This window comes from Salmo salar, unplaced genomic scaffold (assembly GCF_905237065.1).
Source record: "Salmo salar unplaced genomic scaffold, Ssal_v3.1, whole genome shotgun sequence".
Taxonomy (NCBI): Eukaryota; Metazoa; Chordata; class Actinopteri; order Salmoniformes; family Salmonidae; genus Salmo; species Salmo salar.
The window spans coordinates 230347-252192 of NW_025549797.1; the positions used below are offsets into that span (position 1 = coordinate 230347).

At 40.4% G+C, this 21846-nt stretch overlaps 1 pseudogene; it reads left to right on the plus strand.

Annotated features, from left to right (window-relative positions):
• Window positions 1–4474: 4474 nt before the first annotated feature.
• LOC123738806 (Ig heavy chain V region 5A-like) lies at window positions 4475–5007 on the plus strand (annotated as a pseudogene).
• The last annotated feature ends 16839 nt before the right edge of the window (window positions 5008–21846 follow it).

A 21846-nucleotide genomic window follows, 5' to 3' on the forward strand; every position in this document is an offset into this window, starting at 1 on the left:
AAGAGCGAGTGCTCCTCCAACGCTACCGGCTACGGAAGAGACACCAACGGCCGGGTGAGTCCATTCAAAGCTACGTGGCTAATCTCAGGGATTTGGCTAGCTCTTGTAACTACGGGACACTTTCGGATGAGATCATCAGGGATCAGTTGATAGAGGGGACGTTATGTGAAAAGACAAGGGAGAAACTGCTTTTGGAATCGGATAATTTACAATTAGATGGAACTATTAAAATAGCACTCAGGTTGAAGCGGCGTTGGAATGCTCTACTATGCTAACAGACAGCTCTGCAGCATACACTCGGTCCCCAGCCATTCTCACACAGCAGCTTCAGCCCGAGCAGGCGCCTACAACGATCACGCGCTGCGCACGGCCTCCCACGTCGATAGCTGCATGGACACAGACACCGGCATGCCCGTGCAGCAGGCACACGGACAAACAAACAGAAGTAGCTGTGGCAACTGTGGGGCTAGCTCTCACAATTCAGGGCTTCAAACTGCCCAGCCCGTGGGAAAATATGCAAGAACTGTTCAAAAATACAATCACTTTGCGAAAGTGTGTTGTACTGCCCCAGCTACTAGCTCCACCAAGCACAGGCCCTTAGTTTCATCTCATCTCTCAACATGAACGCACGGAAATCCGAACTGTCTCCACCAACCATGTGTCATTCAGGACATGCACTGTGCAGCTGGGTGAGGTGGGTTTGCCTTTGCTGCTGGATACTGGCGCTGCGGTGTCGTTGCTCAACCTTGCCACTTATTCCAAGTTTTTCAGTCACCTACCACTCCAACAGCCCTCCACTGCCCTGTGTGGGTACGGTAGATCCAAGATAGACATTGTAGGCACCCTCCAGGTCCCAGTACACTACGGCACCAAGCATCTCATCATTCACATTTCATGTTGCAAAGCGGGGTGCCAACCTCTTGGGCCTCGACCTCTTCACAGGCTTGGGATTCACACTGAGAGATCACAGTGGGTCAGCTATCCACCAGGTTACCTGCACATGGCAACAGAACAGCCAACTCTGTTTGATGGACTGGGCTGCCTCACAGCCTTTACAATTATTTTAAGAATTATAGATACAGAACTCCTTTGTGCAATCGAGGTGTCCGATTTTAGCCTCTTACATCTAGACGTTCCGCTAGCGGAACACCTGCTCAATATCCAGTGATAGGCGTGGCGCGAATTACAAATTCCTCAAAAAATACAAAAACTTCAATTTTTCAAACATATGACTATTTCACAGCATTTTAAAGACAAGACTCTCCTTTATCTAACCACACTGTCCGATTTCAAAAAGGCTTTACAGCGAAAGCAAAACATTAGATTGATGTCAGCAGAGTACCAAGCCAGAAATAATCAGACACCCATTTTTCAAGCTAGCATATAATGTCACAAAAACCCGAGAAGACAGCTAAATGCGGCACCAACCTTTGATGATCTTCATCAGATGACAACCCTAGGACATTATGTTATACAATATGCATGTTTTGTTCAATCAAGTTCATATTTATATCAAAAAACAGCTTTTACATTAGCATGTGACGTTCAGAACTAGCATACCCCCGCAAACTTCCGGGAATTTGCTATCAATTTACTAAATTACTCACGATAAATGTTCACAAAAAGCATAACAATTATTTTAAGAATTATAGATACAGAACTCCTCTATGCACTCGATTTGTCCGATTTTAAAATAGCTTTTTGGTGAAAGCACATTTGCAATATTCTAAGTACATAGCCCAGACATCACGGGCTAGCTATTTAGACACCCAGCAAGTTTAGCACTCACCAATATCAGATTTACTATTATAAAAGTTTGATTACCTTTTTGTTGTCTTCGTCCAGAATGCACTCCCAGGACTGCTACTTCAATAACAAATGTTGGTTTGGTCCAAAATAATCCATCGTTATATCCGAATAGCGGCGTTTTTGTTCGTGCGTCCCAGACACTATCCGAATGGTAAAGAAGGGTCGCTCGCAGGCGCAATTCGTGACAAAAAAAAATCTAAATATTCCATTACCGTACTTCAAGCATGTCAACCGCTGTTTAAAATCCATTTTTATGCCATTTTTTCGTAAAAAAAGCGATAATATTTCAGACCGGGAATGTCCATTTAGCTAAACAGAGGAAAGAAAACAAAGCTTTCGGTCGACGCGGGCACGAGCCTGAGTCTCACAGTACTGTAACCAGCCACTACCCAAACGCGCTACTTTGTTTCAGCCAGAGCCTGCAAAGCCACGATTCAGCGTTTTGCCGCCTTCTGAGAGCCTATGGCAGCCGTAGGGGAAGTGTCACCGGGACAGCTAAGATCCTCACTCTTCAATAAACAGAGACAAGAAGAACGACACCTTGTCAGACAGGCCACTTCCTGCATGAAATCTTCTCAGGTTTTTGCCTGCCATATGAGTTCTGTTATACTCACAGACACCATTCAAACAGTTTTAGAAACTTTAGGGTATTTTCTATCCAAAGCCAATAATTATATGCATATTCTAGTTACTGGGCAGGAGTAGTAACCAGATTAAATTGGGTACGTTTTTTATCCAGCCGTGAAAATACTGCCCCCTAGCCATAACAGGTTAAAATAGCTTTTCGGTGAAAGCACATTTTGCAATATTCTGAGTACATAGCCCAGCCATCACGGCGAGCTATTTAGACACCCACCAAGTTTAGCCCTGAACAAACTCCGATTTACTATTACAAAAGTTTGATTACCTTTGGTGTTCTTCGTCAGAATGCACTCCCAGGACTGCTACTTCAATAACAAATGTTGGTTTGGTCCAAAATAATCCATTGTTATATCCAAATAGCGGCGTTTTGTTTGTGCGTTCAAGACACTATCCGAAAGGGTAAATAAGGGTGGCGAGCATGGCGCATTTCGTGACAAAAAAAATTCTAAATATTCCATTACTGTACTTAGAAGCATGTCAACCGCTGTTTAAAATCAATTTTTATGCCATTTTTCTCGTAAAAAAGCGATAATATTCCGACCGGGAATCTGCGTTTAGGTAAACAGACGAAAGAAAACAAAGCATGAGGTCGACTCGGGCACACGCCTGAGTCTCACAGTGGACTGTAACCAGCCACTACCCAAAGCAGCTACTTTTTTTTCAGCCAGAGCCTGCAAAGCCACGATTCAGCTTTTTTGCCGCCTTCTGAGAGCCCATGGGAGCCGTAGGAAGTGTCACGTAACAGCAGAGATCCTCTGTAATGGATAGAGATAATCAAGAAGGGCAAGAAATTGTCAGACAGGGCACTTCCTGCATGGAATCTTCTCAGGTTTTGGCCTGCCAAATGAGTTCTGTTATACTCACAGACACCATTCAAACAGTTTTAGAAACTTTGGAGTGTTTTCTATCCAAAGCTAATACTTATATGCATATTCTACGTTTCTGTGCAGGAGTAGTAACCAGATTAAATCGGTTACGTTTTTTTATCCGGCCGTGTCAATACTGCCCCCTAGCCCCAACAGGTTAATGGACTGAACTGGCTAGTTTGGAGAGTACTTCCGTTTTAGGGTTAATGTTTATTTCTTACAGGTATCACTCTAGGTTCTTGCCCTATGGACATTTTATATATGGTACCAGTCCCTGGTTTTGGAAAGGGGGGAAATGTTATGTATGGTACGACGTGCTGTACGTCATACTGTACGTTGTTATGGTTTACGACAGTGTGCTGCTCTACGGATGAATGGGTTGTCAGAATGAGTGGCACATGTCATTAAACGACAGAGTGATGTACAATGTGAAACTGTGCAGATGTGCGTTCTTCTACAGCTAGGCTAGATATAACACTCATAACATGTAGGAATCTATTACAAAGCTTGGACTTGACAGCCTGCAGGGAAAGCACTGGAGTGGATTGGAAGCACACATATTGGAAAAACAGTTTACAAGGATTCACAGTAGACTCCTCCAGCAATACAGTGACTTTAACAGGGCAGAACCTATTGTGCCCAAGTCTCACAGTGATACAGACCTGTACAAAAACCCACTCACCCCTTAAACAGTTGGAGTTACATGTATCAATCAGGAGGGGGTGACATTAACATTCTTACTGTATTAAAATAAAGTCAAAACCCCTCATGTAATGATGAATTTAATTTATACTAGATGATTATCTTTGATAAGATAACAAAGTATTGGCTAGTTCCAAACTCTAAAATAGTACAATACATTTGAGTAAACGTTAATATTTTAGAGTATTCCCTCACTGTCTAACAAACTTGTTTCAATAAAATACAAATCCTTAATTGTTGACCCTCTTCATCAAGACATGGATCAGTGCTTCACTATGTCCACCTCTACGGTATACCTCCTCCCCTTCCATCTTACTACGTCAATGGAATCCCACCTTATGGACCTACTGGATTCCTACTTAAACAGTGTCTGTCTGTCTATCCTATTACATCCCCTTTGAGTGCACGGAGAGTTGAGAAGAGCAGCTCCCACCACTTCAGCTTCAACACAAACCATGTTCCCTGGATCGCTGCTGCTGTGCTGCTGGCAGCTGTATCCTGTGAGTCTCTGGATTTAAGGGGAAAGACACAATCAGCGATGCCTTTCATTTTATTCCAATTTTAATATGATTTTATTTGTATTGAGTATCATTTTAAATGCTTTTTTCCACAGGTGTTCAGTGTGAAGAACTCACTCAGCCAGCCTTTATGACTGTCCAGTCAGGTCAACTACTGACCATCTCCTGTAAGGTCTCATATTCTGTTACTAGTGTTGCTACATTCTGGATTCGACAGCCTGCAGGGAAAACATTGGAGTGGATTGGATATATTAATAGTGGTGGAAGCACAGCTTATAAAGATTCACTGAAAAAACAAGTTCAGCATCACCAGAGACACTTCCAGCAACACATTGTTTTTAAAAGGACAGAGTCTGCAGACTGAAGACACAGCTGTGTATTATTGTGCTCACTACCACACTGATACAAACCAGGACCAGACCTGTACAAAAACCCACCCTTTGGGTAGGTGATGTTAAGGGACTTTAAGATGAGAGAAGCAGTTTACTTCTCAGTTGCAATTGAATATTCCTGAACGTATACATAGGAAATGTGTAAACAGATGTATCTTCTGTGTCCCTCCATTATGAGCAAAAAGGTTTCACAAGCACGCACTGTGTGAAAACCATACTCATCACTGTTGACATACAATATCATCTATTAAAGGACCATGCTGGAAATGTATATCTAAATTCTAATGAAATTAAATAACTGGAGACCACTATCACTTCTGTCTTGTGATGCAAAAATATTGGCAATCGGTTTTGCTAGTATTAAGAGTCATCCCACTGGACACAAACTGTCTGAATCAACGTTGTTTCCACTTCACTTCATTTAAAACAATATTATGTTTTCTTTCAGTTGACATTAACATAAAGTGGAAAACTGATTGAATTTGCAAGAAGCCATCAATGTAAAGGAATGTATGGAATTTGTGTCCATATGGGGACAACCAAATAACCCTTTTAGGTTCTAGATTGCTTTTCTTTCAACTTTTAACCAAAATCCAATGACTTAGATTTTTTTGTGTATTCACATTAGATGACAACTCCATCAAATGTAAATCAAAAACTAAACATTAAACTTACTCACTAGTAACAATCTAGCTTAGTACAATAGAATGTAATATACAAATCTGGCATAGTTATCAAAGAAAAGTTTTGATATAGTTATGAAAGAAAGGTTTACTGCTATTCCCATTCCTCCCATGTCTGCCTCTTCTCTCTATGCAGATTGTACCACACTCCTCTCTTCCTCTCCACTTCTCCCTTGTATAAGGGGCGGCAGGGTAGCCTAGTGGTTAGAGGCGTTGAAATAGTAACCAATAGGTTGCAATATCGAATCCCTGAGCTGACAAGGCAGTTAACCCGCTGTTCCTAGGCCGTCATTGAAAATAAGAATTTGTTCTTAACTGACTTGCCTAGCTAAATAAAGGTAAAAATAAATAAAGAGTCTATGTGTGTCCTCGGAGTCCTGGAGAGTAGAGAGGAACAGCTACCATCAGTTCAGACAAAAATACAACAAACTTAAAGATACATTATAATTGCTTATATTTCTGCCAATTCAACATAACTGGTTACTAGAATTTATATAGTTAAACTAACGTGTTGCTATTTTGTGTATTTGAAGTTGTTCATTATTTCCTTTCAACAGGTGTATAGAGTTCTGAACTCACTCAGCCAGTCTCTATGACTGTCCAGCCAGGTCAACCACTGACCATCTCCAGTCAGATCTCTTATTCTGTTAATAACACTTGGACAGCTTGGATCCAACAACCTGCATGGAAAGCACTGGAGTCGATTGGAAATGTATACACTGGAGATACAGAATACAATAAATAATTGAAGAACAAGTTCAGCCTCTCAGTAGACTCTAGCAGTAACACCGTGCTTTTGAAGGGAACAACTTCCAGACTGAAGACACAGCTGTGTATTATTGTGCCTACCCTCACAGTGATACAAACCAGCACCAGAGCTGTATAAAAACCCATCCTCTTGGGAGATACTATACAGTATAATATATAGATATAGAAGCTGAAGAGCAGATCCTGACTAGTCTCCCAGTCCCTGCCGCTGAAAAACATCCCCACAGCATGATGCTGCTACCACCGTGCATCGCCGTAGGGATGGTGCCAGGTTTCCTATGGTGCTCTGTACCCTTCCCCAGATCTGTGCCCCTCGACACAATCCTGTCTTGGACTTCTACCGACAATTCCTTCCACCTCATGGCTTGTTTTTTTACTTTGACATGCACTGTCAACTGTGGGACCTTATATAGACTGGTGTGTGATTTTCCAAATCATGACCAATCAATTGAATTTACCACAGGGGACTCCAATCAAGTTGTAGAAACATCTCAAGGATGATCAATGGAAACAGGATGCACCTGAGCTTAATTTCAAGCTCTCATAGCAAAGGGTCTGAATACTTATGTAAATAAGGTATTTCTGTTTTCAATACATTTGCAAAAAATCTTAAAACCTGTTTTCGATTTGTTATTATGGGGTATTGTGTGTAGACTGACTTTTTTAAAAATCAATTTTAGAATAAGGCTGTAAAAAATGTGGAAAAGGTCAAGGGGTCTGAATACTTTCCGAATGCTCTGTATGTGCATATATTATGATTACATTATGCATACATAATGCATCCAGCGATGTATCAGGACACCTGTCTTTCTAGGACAGACAGTATTATGGAGGAGAAATTACAATATTATGACAGAATGCTGTTATTGCATCAAATGGTTGTTTTATGCAACAGAACAAGGGGTTATTAGAACGCTCATCTGTGTGTGTTCTACTGAGGATGGGCTTCTGGAAGATTTGACGATGTCGTTGGGTGATGCCGCATTCCATAGCATGAGTTAATGTTTCTGACTGGAAGGTAGCAGGGAGAGATTGTTAGGACCAGACCCTGGTCTCTACACAATGAGGACAGTATTTACAGCATATACTGTTTGCGGGGAATTATTAGTAACATTGTGACTCATTCTATACATCTGTTGTTTGTCATGAACATCCAGGAGGATGGACTTTGCTATAAAATTATGTGAAGCTCAAATCCGCTTGTTGAGTTCTCAGTGAACCTCCAGGGGTGATTACCAACAAGCTCCATTACAGCAGTAATTAAATAATAAAGTTTGATTGTTTTGAAGAAATCTAAAAGTCTCTCCTTTTGATTACAATAATTCCACCACAATTTAGAAAGATAAATAGGTATCTTAATATGAACCCTAAGAATGTAGCGATCTTCAGTTGAAGTTCATGAGAATCCTGTTGGAAGAACAGGTTGCATGTACCGGTGTGTTTGTATGACGTCTAGACATTGTTTTTCGGTCAGTCTTTTAGGGGGATGGTCCGGCCATTGTATCTCGGTGGGTCCGACCGCTGTAGGTTTCCCAAATTTGGAAACCTTAGATGGTAAACCTTAGATTTATGATGATGAAATTGGTTATAGTAAAATGTTACTATAATAGATTTCACATGCCAAATTTGGGCCCGTTATAGAAGAAAATATTCCTTCAGGTTATATAAATATTGATTAGGTATGTTTGGGAATAGCATTGTATGAATGTGATATGAGAGTCGTGTGAATGTGGAAATGAGTCTTATTCTGAAGTTTGGATAGTAACATATAGAAATATGAATAATAAAATGATTGAGATTTGAATAATAAGCTTTGCTATAACCTTTTGGTGACGGGGGCAGTATTATGAAATTCAGATGAATAACGTGCCCAAATTAAACTGCCTGCTACTTGGGCCCAGAAGGTAGGATATGCATATTATAATTTTCCTTCCTCCTGATGCCATCTATTTTGTGAAGTGCACCACTCTAGCAGCAAAGCACCCCACAACATGATGCTGCCACCCCCCGTGCTTCACGGTTGGGATGGTGTTCTTCGGGTTGCAAGCCTCCCCTTTTACCTCCAAACATAACGCTGGTCATTATTGCCAAACAGTTATATTTTTGTCGATGTGTGTTATCTCTTCACTATAGGGGGCAGTATTTTCATGTATTTTCAGTATTTTCATATTTGAATGTCTATTTAGTCTATTTCTATGTTCAGAGTTTGGTTTGGCCTTCAATTGGAAGCAGCTGTTCTTCGTTGCTTCTAATTGGAGGCCATATTTAAGTAGGGGTTTTTTGTCACTGTGTTTGTGGGTAGTTGTTCCATGTATAGTCAGAGTACCTTTACAGGACTGTTTTTTGTCATTATCTAATTCTCACTGCCTTGTTTCATTTGAAGAGAAACTGCTTTTCTTATAAGCCAGCTGGTGGCTGGTAACCATACAATGTTTCAACCACATGAACACGACTGGCATTTGGTTTGAATAAATGGTGTGAATGATCAAATAATCTGACAATTTATTCACGCTTTAATTTATGTGATATACCTTGTTAACAGTTCTATTAATTATATGATTTAATATTTTTCAGTCATTCACTGCTACTCATCACACACAATTGTATTGACACGCCATATTCATGGTTTGTAATAAATATAACACACTTATCAAGAATTGCATTGAACAATGAGTCCTTAATGAACTAAAATAACAAATTGCTCGGGTTTCTCATAGCCTGGGCACCTCCCCTAAGTACATTATGTATTGTGATTATTTATATGGGATAGAGTTTAAGAATGTATTTTTATCAGGCGTGTCCATCAAAATTAGTGTTGGGCGCAGTAGTTCAAAGCTACGCAAGCATGACTTCTACCCAGGATGCACCTGCACTCTGATAAAGACATTTCCCTAGTATAGTATCTTGATTAACCCAAAAAATGACCAATATCATTGTTAAAGTGCAGTAACACTTTTAAACTAAATTATACTGTTGCAATCAAAGTCATTCCAAAGGGTAGGTTTAACAGTTAACAGAGCAAATGAAATGTAAACATACTTTCATATGATTGGTAAGCTATACAAACCATTGCAGATAGCCTATCCAACTAGCAATCTCTTACAAATAAATATAAATGATTGGAACCAAGATTTAATAACTGATATTGGCACAAGATGGAGGGAATGTTGGAACATAATTTATGAGATTACAGTTATTGCAAATGTACGCTTAATCCAAAATAAACTAATGTATAGAATTTATTATACAAGTGACAACATTCAAAAATTCTACAGCACAAAGGCAGAGTCATATCTGAAGTGTGAAGCTAACAATTACTCAATAATCCATGACTTCTGGGAATGTTATAAAGTCCAAAAGTTATGGTCAGAGTTGGAAAGATGGCTGTCAGAAGTATTACAATGTAAATTTACTTTTAATTTGTATGTCTGCATATTTCAAGACATGGCATATGAGTCTGCAATGGGACACCTGGTGGGTTGGAAAATACTTTTCTCATCAATTATCTTAAAAAAATACATAATACATTTAAAAATCAATCAATCGTCCGGTCGTTCACGCAATGCAAATGTCAAATGCTTTTCTATCAAAATATTGAAAGTGCATGGGCAACGGAGAGAAACAAAATAATGCAGTTTGAGGCCATGTGGCAGACAGTGATACGGGCACCGCTGGAGATATGGGTGAGGGCTAGTGGGTCTGGGCAGGTGTGATGTTCGTATGATGTCGTTGTTTGTATGTGTATGTGTTCTATTGTTGATTAAAGGTTGAATTAAATCTGGCCACATTTTTAGGTTACTGTAACTATACATTTCTTCTTATGTAAACATTTAAAGCATGCATATTCAAGAGGTCATAGGTCATCACAGGTCTGTGGAGATCTTCACAATTGTTGTAACAATCTGTTGCAAAATCTTCAACGGCATTGATCACTTGCACCATGCACATTTAATGTAATCTCAACTGCAATCCAGGTCATTTGGTTCTGCAATTAGATGAAGCATAGAGAAATCATATTAATTTGTTCTATAAATAAACAGAATATCTGAGATTCTATTCCCATTTTAATTTTGCTGTGATTTTGAATGGTTGAAAGAGCAGTGATATCCCTTTGGGTGACAACCAAACCAAAAATCTGACACATTGGAAATCCAACAAACTTTTGGCTGTCTTTTTTGAGGGGGTGAATATAGGTTGTAATCTCATTGATGAACATCTCATCCAAATATTACCCAATTATCCACTTTGAAATTATGTAGTGTGCCCTGTGGGTAGCCATCTAAGGCAAGTTGTTTGGCGACAGTTGCTGACCATGTACTGTTGAAACAATGGGAACACATTTTAGGGTACAGTACTTAAGGATCTGAATAGTATTTCTTTTTGGTATCTTGTTTTTAAGTGTTTATTAAGAAAATAAAGAAAAAAAATGTATTTTATGACTATTGAACAGATAGAGAGAGAGAGGATGACAGTGATAAAAGATAGAGGTTATCAAAGGGCAGTAGGCCAGATTCAAAACTATCCTGACAAGATACCGCAATTTATTTCAGGAGCCACTTGTATGAATGTCTCTGTGATATTGTTGTGATAAATATCAAAATGCAATATGATTTAAATATAAATAATAAATTGGATTAACTAAATACAATTCCTTATCAATCTACACACAATACCCCATAATGACAAAGCAAAAAAGTTTTTTAGAACTGTTAGCAAATTGATAAAAAACAGATATCTTATTGACGTAAGTATTCGGACCCTTTGCTATGAGACTCGAAATTGAGCTCTGATGCATCCTGTTTCCATTGACCATCCTTGAGATGTTTCCACAACTTGATTGGAGTCCACCTATGGTAAATTCAATTGATTGGACATGCTTTGGAATAGCACACACCTGTCTATATAAGGTCCCACAGTTGACAGTGCATGTCAGAGCAAAACCAACCCATGAGGTCAAAGGAATTGTCTGTAGAGCTCTGGAGACATATCCAGGCGTTGTAAGATTTGGCAGGCGTCAGCAACGCATGGGCTATTGCATCGGGCTGAACAACGCTATTTACCTATGACTGTATTCAGCTCTTGTGCCTTATTGCTCAATTACATCATCTATACTTAGGGTACAAAACACGAAGAACACCTTCCTAACGTTGTTCTGGGGGCCATTTTGCCCTCAAAACAGCCTCAATTCGACATGCCGTGAACTCTACAAGGTGGCTACAGAATTCCATAGAGATGCTGGCCCATGTTGTCGCTAATGCTTCCCACAGTTGTGTTAAGTTGACTGGATGTCCTTTTGGTTGTGGACCATTGTTGATACACATGGGAAACTGTTGAGTCTGAAACTCAGTAGCGTTTCAGTTTTTGACACAAACTGGTGAGCCTGGCACCTACTACCGTACCCTGTTCAAAGGCACAAATATTTTGTCTTGCCCATTACACCCTCTGAAAGGCATACATACACAATCCATGTCTCAAGGCTCAAAAATCCTTCTTTAACCTGTCTCCTCCCCTTCATCTACACTGATTGAAGTAGATTTAACAGGTGACATCAATAAGAGATCATAGCTTTCACCTGGATTCAGTTGGTCAGTCACATGTGATGGAAAGTAATATTTTGTCACTCAGCGTATATATACATGTATGCAGAAACTAAAAAAAGTACAGGCTATGTGTGGTGTTGAACCTCATTAAGCTGTGTTCATCATGATGAACAAGGAGTCTTTCCTTGACAAATGGATGTCTATATCTAACATTTAAAATAATCCACAATTAAATTAAATCAAGTCAGTTATGCGTGTGGTGAGTAAGGCCTGTAGGTTTTTCTGACTAAGTGACCTGATCAGGAAAAACACTGTTCCTGGTCAGGTCATGTGACAACTCCTGGCACTACTGATGAGCCATAGATTGACCTCTGACCTCAGAGTCATCAGTCCCTCCTCCATGACATCACAATGTAAATCCAGATCCCTCAGAGTTCATATATACAAATATTCTGCTGCTGACTTGTTGTCTTTTGTGGAGCAGCTGAGTTCATATCTCCACCCTCAGTATGACGGGAAAACTCTACCTTCTGCTTCTCTCTCTCTGTCTGCCGTGGTGAGTTCTGCAGCCGCCTACTCCTTTAATTACTGTGCTTACACTAAAATATGAGCTAACGTTTGAATATTCTTAATTGGTTGTTTTTTCATTTGTTTTGATCAATTTTTACTATTCTCCCTCTCATGTTCACTTCTTCATTCTGTTTCTCTCCATCAGGTTTAAATGGTCAGAGTATGGAGTCCATTCCCTCAAGTCCTCTCCAGAAAAAGCCTGGAGAAACTCTCTTAGCCACTCCTGTAAGGGATCTGGGTATACACAATGTGAAAAATATGGTATGAGCTGGATAAGAAACCTGCAGGAAAATCATTGGAATGGATTGGATATACTGGTAAATACACAAAGAGTGTTGAAGGGCGGATCAGAGATTACCGAGATAATACCATCTGCATGGTGTATCTGAAGCTGTCTGTTCTGAGAGCAGAGGACTCTGCTGTGTATTACTGTGCAAGAGAGACACAGTGGTGTGAGTGAGTGGAGGATCTGTACAAAAACCCCTCAGAGAATCTAACTGGCAGCAGAGTCAACAGAGGGCAGTAGAGCATCAGTACAACATAGTGATATCTACTGAAGTATAATATTCCTCTAAGAGCCAAAATAACAGAACTACTTGTACATCAAGACAAGAAAAATAGAAAGTAAAGAGGAATCGCATAAAGGCCTACATAGCTGTGTTCCTTCATGAAGAACACTTTGACTGTCCTTTGATAGCTTGATCCCTAATCTGACATGTACAGTAAATTAACTCAAATGGTGAAGGATTTCTATAAATATTTAGAAAATCATTCTCACAGATTCCCTGCAGTTTTACCAACCTCCGTCACCTGAGCAGGAAAATCTCAGGCTCTGGTTCGGGCACTGGGACAGAGTAGTCTGTGACATGGCATGTGATCAATGAAAACTCCTGGCCCTATAGATGAGTCATAGGTTGACCCCTGATCAACTTGTCACAACTTCTACCGAAGGTGGCTCCTCTCCTGTTCGGCGGCGCTCGCGGTCGTTGTCGCCGGTCTACTAGCTGCCACCGATCCCTTTTTCCCTTTTCGTTTGGTTTTGTCTGTCTTGTGTTTCACCTGTTTTGAGTTAGGTTCATTAGTGGGTTATTTAGTCTCGCCCTACCAGGTTGGGTTTGTGCGGGATTGTTTTGTTTTACCTGTCGTGGTTTTGGGGTTGCAAGTATATTTTTGGTCTTATGTGGACTGCCGTTTCTTTCTGGACTGCGTTCCGGCACTTTTTGGGTGGATTATTTTGTCTATTTTTTTTATGCCTGTTCATGGTGTTTTGGACTCGGGAATAAACGCTCTGCTAGTGCATATTTGGTCTCCTGCGCCTGACTTCACCCCACCACCACTCCAAGAGAGTATTGACACAACCTCTTAAGGATCCGTCCCTTTTTTCAATTTTCGCACAAAATGACATACCCGTATCTAACTGCCTGTAGATCAGACCCTGAAGCAAGGATATGCATATTCTTGATACCATTTGAAAGGAAACACTTTGGAGTTTGTGAAAATGTGAAAGGAATGTAGGAGAATATAAGACATTAGATCTGGAAAAGATAATACAAAGAAATAACCAACCGTTTTTTTTGAATTTTTTTTACCATCATTTTTGAAATGCAAGAGAAAGGCCATAATGAATTATTCTAGCCCAGGTGCAAATTAGAATTTGGCCAGTAGATGGCAGCACTGTACGTTGCAAAGTTTTTGGAGTTATCCAGTGAACTCATTGCATATCTATTCAAAATGTTGTATCAAGTCTTCCCAAATGTGCCTAATTGGTTATTCATACATTTTCAATTTTGTAATTGTGCACTCTTTCTCGAAACAATAGCATGGAATACTTTCACTGTAATAGCTACTGTAAAATGTAGTAAAATGGCGCCAGGGGCAGAAGGCAGATGTTTTACGTGACCCCAACCGATTGTGTTTTTTGTTCGTTTATCTGTGTTGTTTGTAACTTTATTTTGTAACTATTTTGTACCATAATGTTGCTGCTACCGTCTCTTATGACCGAAAATAACTTCTAGACAGCAGGACTACGATTACTCACCACGGACTAGCAGAATCCTTTTTTCTTTCACGACTCTGACGAGCGAGCGGAGGTTATACGGCTCTCGGGAACAGGCCCTAGCCCCAGTGATTTTGCGTGAAGGAGGAGGCGGAGAAAAGAGAGGCCAGAGGGCGGGCTGCCTTCTGAGGAGTAGAAGGCGATCGAATAATCCCCGACTCCCCTCAATTCTGCTTTCGCAAACATGTCAATCTTTGGACAATAAAATGGACGTGTTATTGGGAAGATTAAACTACCAACGAGACATTAAAAAACTGTAACATCTTATAGCTTCACAGAGTCGTGGCTGAACAACGACAATATCAACATACAGCTGGCTGGTTATACGATGTACTTGCAGGATTGAACAGCGGCGTCTGGTAAGACAAGGGGCGGTGGTCTATGATATTTTGTAAACAACAGCATTTGCAGAGATCTAAGGGGAGGTCTCGACTGTAGTTGCTCACCTGAGGTACAGTTTCTCATGATAAGCTACAGACACACCGAGAGTTTTCATTCTCTATTCTTTGCAGCTATTTACACATACCACCACAGTCAGAGGCTGGCACTAAGATAGCATTGAATGAGCTGTATTCCGCCGTGAAAGCAACAAGAAAACGCTCACCCAGAGGCGTAAAGCTCTCCTAGTAGCCGGGGACTTTAAATAGAGGGAAACTTAAATCAGTTTTACCTGTTAAAATGTTAAATGTGAAACAGAGGGGAAAATAACTCTGGACCACCTGTACTCCACACACAGAGATGCATAAAAAGCTCTCCCTACGCCCTCCATTTGGCAAATCTGGACCATAATTATATCCTCCTGATTCCTGCGTACAGCAAAATTAAAGCTGGAAGCACCAGTGACCTAGATAAATAAAAAGTGGTCAGATGAAGCAGATGCTTTTGCTCGGGACTGTTTTGCTAGCACCAGACTGAATTATGTTCCGGATTTCCTCCAATGGCATTGAGGAGTACACACCACATCTGTCATTGGCTTCATCAATAAGTGCTGTCGTCGATGACGTTGTCCCCACAGTGACCCCACAGTTGTCCCCTGGTACAGAAAGTACATAAACCCCAACAAGAAACCATGGATTACAGGCAGCATCCGTTGACCGATAAAGGCTGCCGCAAGGAGCGGGACTCAGACGGATAACTGCGGACGTGTACTGCGAAAGTATGCGCTGACCAACTAGCAATTGTCTTCACTGACATTTTCAACCTCTCCCCTGTCCGGGTCTGTACCAACACATGTTTTAAGCAGACCACCACAGTCCCGTGCCCAAGAACACAGGTAACCTGCCCAAATGACTACTGACCCATAAAGCACCGATCTGCTAGCTATGAAGTGCTTTGAAAGGCTGGTCATGGCTCACATCAACACCATTATCCCAGAAACACCAGACCCACTCCAATTTGCATACCGCCCCACCAGATCCACAGATGATGCAATCTCCATTGCACTCCACACTGCCCTTTCTCAACTGGACAAAAAGGAACACTCTAAGTGTGAGATGCTATTCATAAACTACAGCTCAGCCGCGTTCAACACTCATATGTGCTCCCCAAAGCTCATCAAAAGCTAAGTACCCTGGGACTAAACACTTCTCAGCAACTGGATTGATCCTGGACTTCCTGAGGACCGCCCAGTGGTAAGGGTAGGTAATAACATATGCGCCACGCTGATCCACAACACAGGCCCCTTAGGGGTAAAAAAAAGGGTCAGCCCCCTCATGGCCAGTTGAAGCCAAATACATTTAACTTTAGTGACAGGGGGCAGTATTGGAAATTCAGATGAATAATATGCCTAAATTAAACTGCCTGTTATAGGCCCAGAAGGTAGGATACAGCATATTAATCGTAGATTTGGATAGAAAACACGAATTTGAAAGTGTGAGTATAATATAGACATATGGAGGCAAAAACGAGAAAAATCGAACCAGGAAGTGTGGAAGTCTGAGGTTTGTGAAGTTTTTCAAGTGATTCCCTATCCAGTATACAGTGTCTGTGGGGTCATTATGAACTTCCTAAGGCTTCATTAGATGTCAACAGTCTTTAGATCATGTTTATGTATTTAAGTGAATAGGGAGAGAATAAGAGGTTGGAGTTAGATGACTGGAGAGAATGACATGAGTTATGAGTTCTTTTGAAACATGGAAGGAATATATGAAGATTAAGATAAAAAATAAGATTGATGCTATGTTATCGTTGACATGTTGAACGTGAAATATAATTTTTATTTGTGAAGTGGACTTCCTGCATTTGGAGTAGTGGACTAAACGTCGAACAAAAAGGAGGTATTTGGACATAAATGATGGACTTTATCGGACAAAACAAAGCTTCAAGAGGAAAGCATATTGCAATAATCTGAGTACTGCGCTCAGAAAAATAACTAGGAATAAGATACCCGCCATTTTGGAGTCACTCAAAATCATAAAATTGCATTAGAAATATGAACTTATGATGATTTATCAAAATGGCACTCCAGGAGGGATCCCAGGTCCACAATAAATGTTGTTTTGTTGGAGCAAACCCATAATTTATGTCCAAATAGCTCCTTGTTGTTAACGTTGCTCAGTTAGCTACACCAATGTAGGAAGTTACATGCCGGAAAATATAATGACGAAAAGTAAAACAAAATTCTATTTACGCGCGCTCAAAACATGTCAAACGCTACAGCATCAATCTTTAGGGCCTTTATCACATAGAATTCAATAATATTCAACCGACGCCCAGTGTTTGAAAAGTTTGGAACACAGCCACCTCTCTCACGGATGAGAACGATGTCCTTCCCTGGGTACCAACTTTCCCACCTTCTTGTTGGCTCCTCTGTTCACTTATGTTCACCACAACTTTCTAAAGACTGTTGGACATCTAGTGGAAGCCTTTGTGAAGTGCAAAAAAAAAACCTTAGTTACTGTGTGTTTATAGGCAATGACTTGAAAAGTCACGCATCAGATTTCTCCACTTGGTTGGATTTTCTCAGGTTTTTGGTGCTCACATATGAGTTCTGTTATACTCACAGACATCATTCAAACAGTTTTAGAAACTTCAGAGTGTTTTCTATCCAAATCTACTAATAATATGCATATCCTAGCTTCTGAGTTTGAGTAGGAGGCAGTTTAATATGGGCACGTATTTCATCCGAAAGTGACAATACTGGCCCTATGCGATTGGTGTCAAGAGGTTATGAGATGTTTATCTATAATTCTTTGAATACCTGTTTAATATTTTATCAACGCTATGATGAGTATTTTTGTAAATCGTTCTGCTGATTCACTGGCAGTTTTGAGGCAAAATATTTTCTGAACATCAACCCAATGTAAATGGGGGTTTTGGATATAAATATGAACTTTATTTAACAAAACATACATGTATTGTGTAACATTGTATTTTCAATACACCCATATAGCTAAATCATCGCCTGAGAATGTGACAATACGCAGCAGAGTTGGTGCTCATTTCATTCAATTTATTAACTGACGGTGAACATTTAGAAAACAAGAAAACAGAACTGATTTAATGACAGTTTCATGGTAGCTGTACCTAGCAGTGCAAAATACAACTACCCACAAAACACAAAGACAAACACACCCTATATATAGGACTCCCAATCAAAGGCAACTCAACACACACCTGCCTTCAATTGGGAGTCCAAACCCAATTAACTATACATAGAAAAACAAACCTAGACAGAACGTAGACACACACAGCACAAAATAGGCGAATTTTCTCTGCCACGCCCCTGACCAAAACTGGTCACAATTACTCCCTCTGCTGGTCAGGACGCGACAAACATTGAGTCCTAGGAGTGTATCTGATGAAGATCGTCAAAGGTTAGTGCTTAATTTTTGCTGTTTTTCTTCATTTGTGATGCTCCTGCTTGGAAAATGGCTGTGTGGTTTTTCTCGTTTAGGCTCTGTCCTAACATAATCTAACTTTATGCTTCAGCCAAGTTTTGAAATCGGACAATGTGGTTGATAACACAAGTGTATCTTTAAAAATGGTGTAAAAGAGTTGTATGTTTGAGAAATTTGAATTATGAGATTTTTGATGTTTTGAACTTGGCGGCCTGCTATTTCACTGGCTGTTGGAAAGGTGGGACACTACATCCCACCTGCCCAAGAGAGGTTTGATGTCCCAAAGCACACACATCCGTGTGTCAGTGCCTAATTTGCCCGGATCCTGCCATAGCACATCTCGGATTTGAACTGTTTGTTCCGCAGAATATGTTGCCTCTGTAATTTCATGCGCATTATTATTATTATTATTATTATATTATATATTTTTTAAGCAATCAGAGTTAAATAAAGCTGCCTCCTGTATTTCTCTGCCTCCCAGAAAAAACCATATCGTAAAACCAAAGGGATTTATAATAAATCCTTCCACACTGATTTCAGACCTGCTCTCTTATTTGCACATATAGTTATGGGGGGGCCAGGCAAGGTAAGTAAACTGATTCGAAACAGGTCTTGGCAGTGGTGGGCAGATAGTGAAGAGGTCCCTACATAATCACGTTACGAGCCTAGGCTATTGTTCCTCCAACTAAATTTGAACTGAGGGAAAGCAATAGAAATGAATAAGAAAAGGCAACTCAACTTGAAGTTTTTAAGTCCCAAAATCTTGAAAAATATGGTGAATGAATCGAACGAGCCAGAAAACTGTGCCAGATGAGAGAATGAGAAGCAACTGCTGCTGACGGCGATGCCTTAGCCAGGCAGCGTTGCTTATCCCATTAGTTAGCATCACCACCGGCACCTCAACTAGCTAGTAAGCAGGTGCAGTTTGACAGAGGCTCAGTTCAAGTCCAAGCAGAATTATAACCCCTGGCTTGTCAAGCACACTGCAAAGCTGGGCCACAACATGCACAAAAGTTAGGGAGTTTGAGCCCAGAAAAGACTGGAGGGATGAAATTAGCAAAAGACTGGGTGGAATGGGCATGCAACATCCCCTCTGCCTCCGACGTACAAAATCAACAAAGAGCCCTCAGAAAAAAATGTTTTGAACATGCCCAAACCAGGGACCATTTAGCGCCTGTGCAAGCATTGTAGACAATGATGAAGAGGACACCTTAACACAGGTTGTAGTTAACTCTCAAAATAAAAACATAGACACTACAGCCAGAGTCTTCGAACAGCTTACAAGGAGGCTAAACGTATAGATCCGCTCACGGTTTTGAAAGAAATTGACTGGGTCAGGAGTTAAATGGACTTGACATGGGGAGGTTCTCCATTCCAACGTTGCTTGCTCCAACAAACATATTTCATCCGAAATTAAGCGAAAACTATTTGAAAGAATAATAGTGCTCTCCAAAATCAGACTAATGCTCGATGAGGCTACTAGTTTGAATAAAAAGAGTGCCTTGATTGAAGGGTCAGAACGTCGTTGGCAAAATGGACCTGGCCAGCAAATTTGTGATCTTGTGAAACTGGAGGATGTATCTGCTGGGAATTGTCTGTAATCTGTTATCTTCATTAGAGGGGTAAAGTTTACTGAGGACTTTCTCTCTAAAATTATGGTGCTGTCTGTCATGCTGGGACACAAGAGAGAAGTAGCAACAAGGCTGCAAGCATTTCTTCCCTAATATAACTGTTTGGAACTGCTTGGCACACAGGATTGAGCTCGCTGTGGGCTTATGTGAGCAAAAGAGACATTTAAAAATATGGACAAGTTATATGCGCTTTATATCCATCAAAAATGGAATGGAGATGAGGAAGTACAGAGAGTTCAGAGATTCCAGCTGTGCAAAATTGGCAGGATCTTCGACACTAGATGGGTGCTAATCCAGTTTTAGAATGAAGTGGTAGGCCACACAAGCTTACAAATGGGACCGCTGGAGTGCTGAACCGTGTAGCCGTGAAAATCATCTGTTCTCTATGAGCTGGAAATACAAGCCTATGTTATATACTTTTATTGCATCAAATGGTTGTTTTAAGCAACAGAATAGAGGGATTCTTATAACTCTCTATTGTGTCTGTGAACGAAAATAAAGATCGAGAAAACACTGACAACAAGAGATTTACAATGTCTTTTGGGGATACCCATTCCAGAGCACGAGTTAATGTTTCTGTTCTATACGACAAGGAATGGGTCCAGTATGGAGTTAGGGGGACCAGACACTGGTCTCCATACAATAGTAACTGTTGATTTGGGGATACTGTCTGCTGTGAATGAAAAAGTATCTTTCATACAAATCTTAACCTCTCTGGGGTAGGGTGTAGTATTTTGACATCCGGATGAAAAGCGTGCCCAAAGTAAAACTGCCTGTTACTCAGGCCCCAGAAGCTAGGATAGTGCGTATAATGATTTGTGTAGATAGAAAACACTGTGAAAGTTTCTAAAACTGTTAAAATAATGTCTGTGAGTATAACAGAACTGATTTTGGCAGGCGAAACCCCGAGGACAAACCATCCAGGGAAAAAAAGAAATTGAGGTCATAGGATTTTCCAATAGGTTTCTATGGGATGCCCTTATTATTAGGAACCTGGTTGCAGTTCCTATGGCTTCCATACTAGATGTCAACAGTCTTTAGAAATTTGTTCAATGTTTTTATTTTGAGAAATTAAGAAGTAGTCCTATTCATTGGGGGTAAGTCACTCCAGGTGGACTCCCTACTGTGTTGGTCGCGCTTTGACCAGGAGCTCGCTCACGTTGTTTTTATCCGGTATTAGAAACGGTTTATTCTGTCTTAAATTTGATTGATTATTTACGTTTTAGGGTACCTGAGGTTGATGTAGGAATGTTGTTTGGAAATGTTTGGACCAAGTTTACAGGTAACTTATTAGATACTTTGTAGGCATATTGGGCGAGTTGAAACCGAGTGTATTTCTGAATCAAACACACCAAATAAATTGGACATTTTGGAACATAAAGAAGGACATTATCGAACAAAAGGACCATTTGCGATGTTTTCTGGGACATTTTGGAGTGCCAACAGAAGAAGATCTTCAAAGGTGAAGGCATTAATTATATCGCTATTTCTGACTTTTGTGACGCACCTTTTCGCCTGGTTGAAATATATTTTTCATGGTTTTGTATGCAGGACGCTGTCCTCAGGGGATAATCGCATGGTTTTGCTTTGTCGTAGAAAGCCTTTTTTTGAAAACTGACACCTTGGCTGGATTAACAAGAAGTTAAGCTTTTATTTTGATATATGGGCCACATTTTCAAGAATGTTAAATATTTCAATTGAGTATTTTTGAATTTCGCCTCTGCAATTTCACCGGATAAAGTTGACCAGGTGGGACGCTTCACCGTCCCACTTTACCCTAGAGAGGTTAACCTTATGACCTACTCCATACATCTGTTTGTGTGTCATATA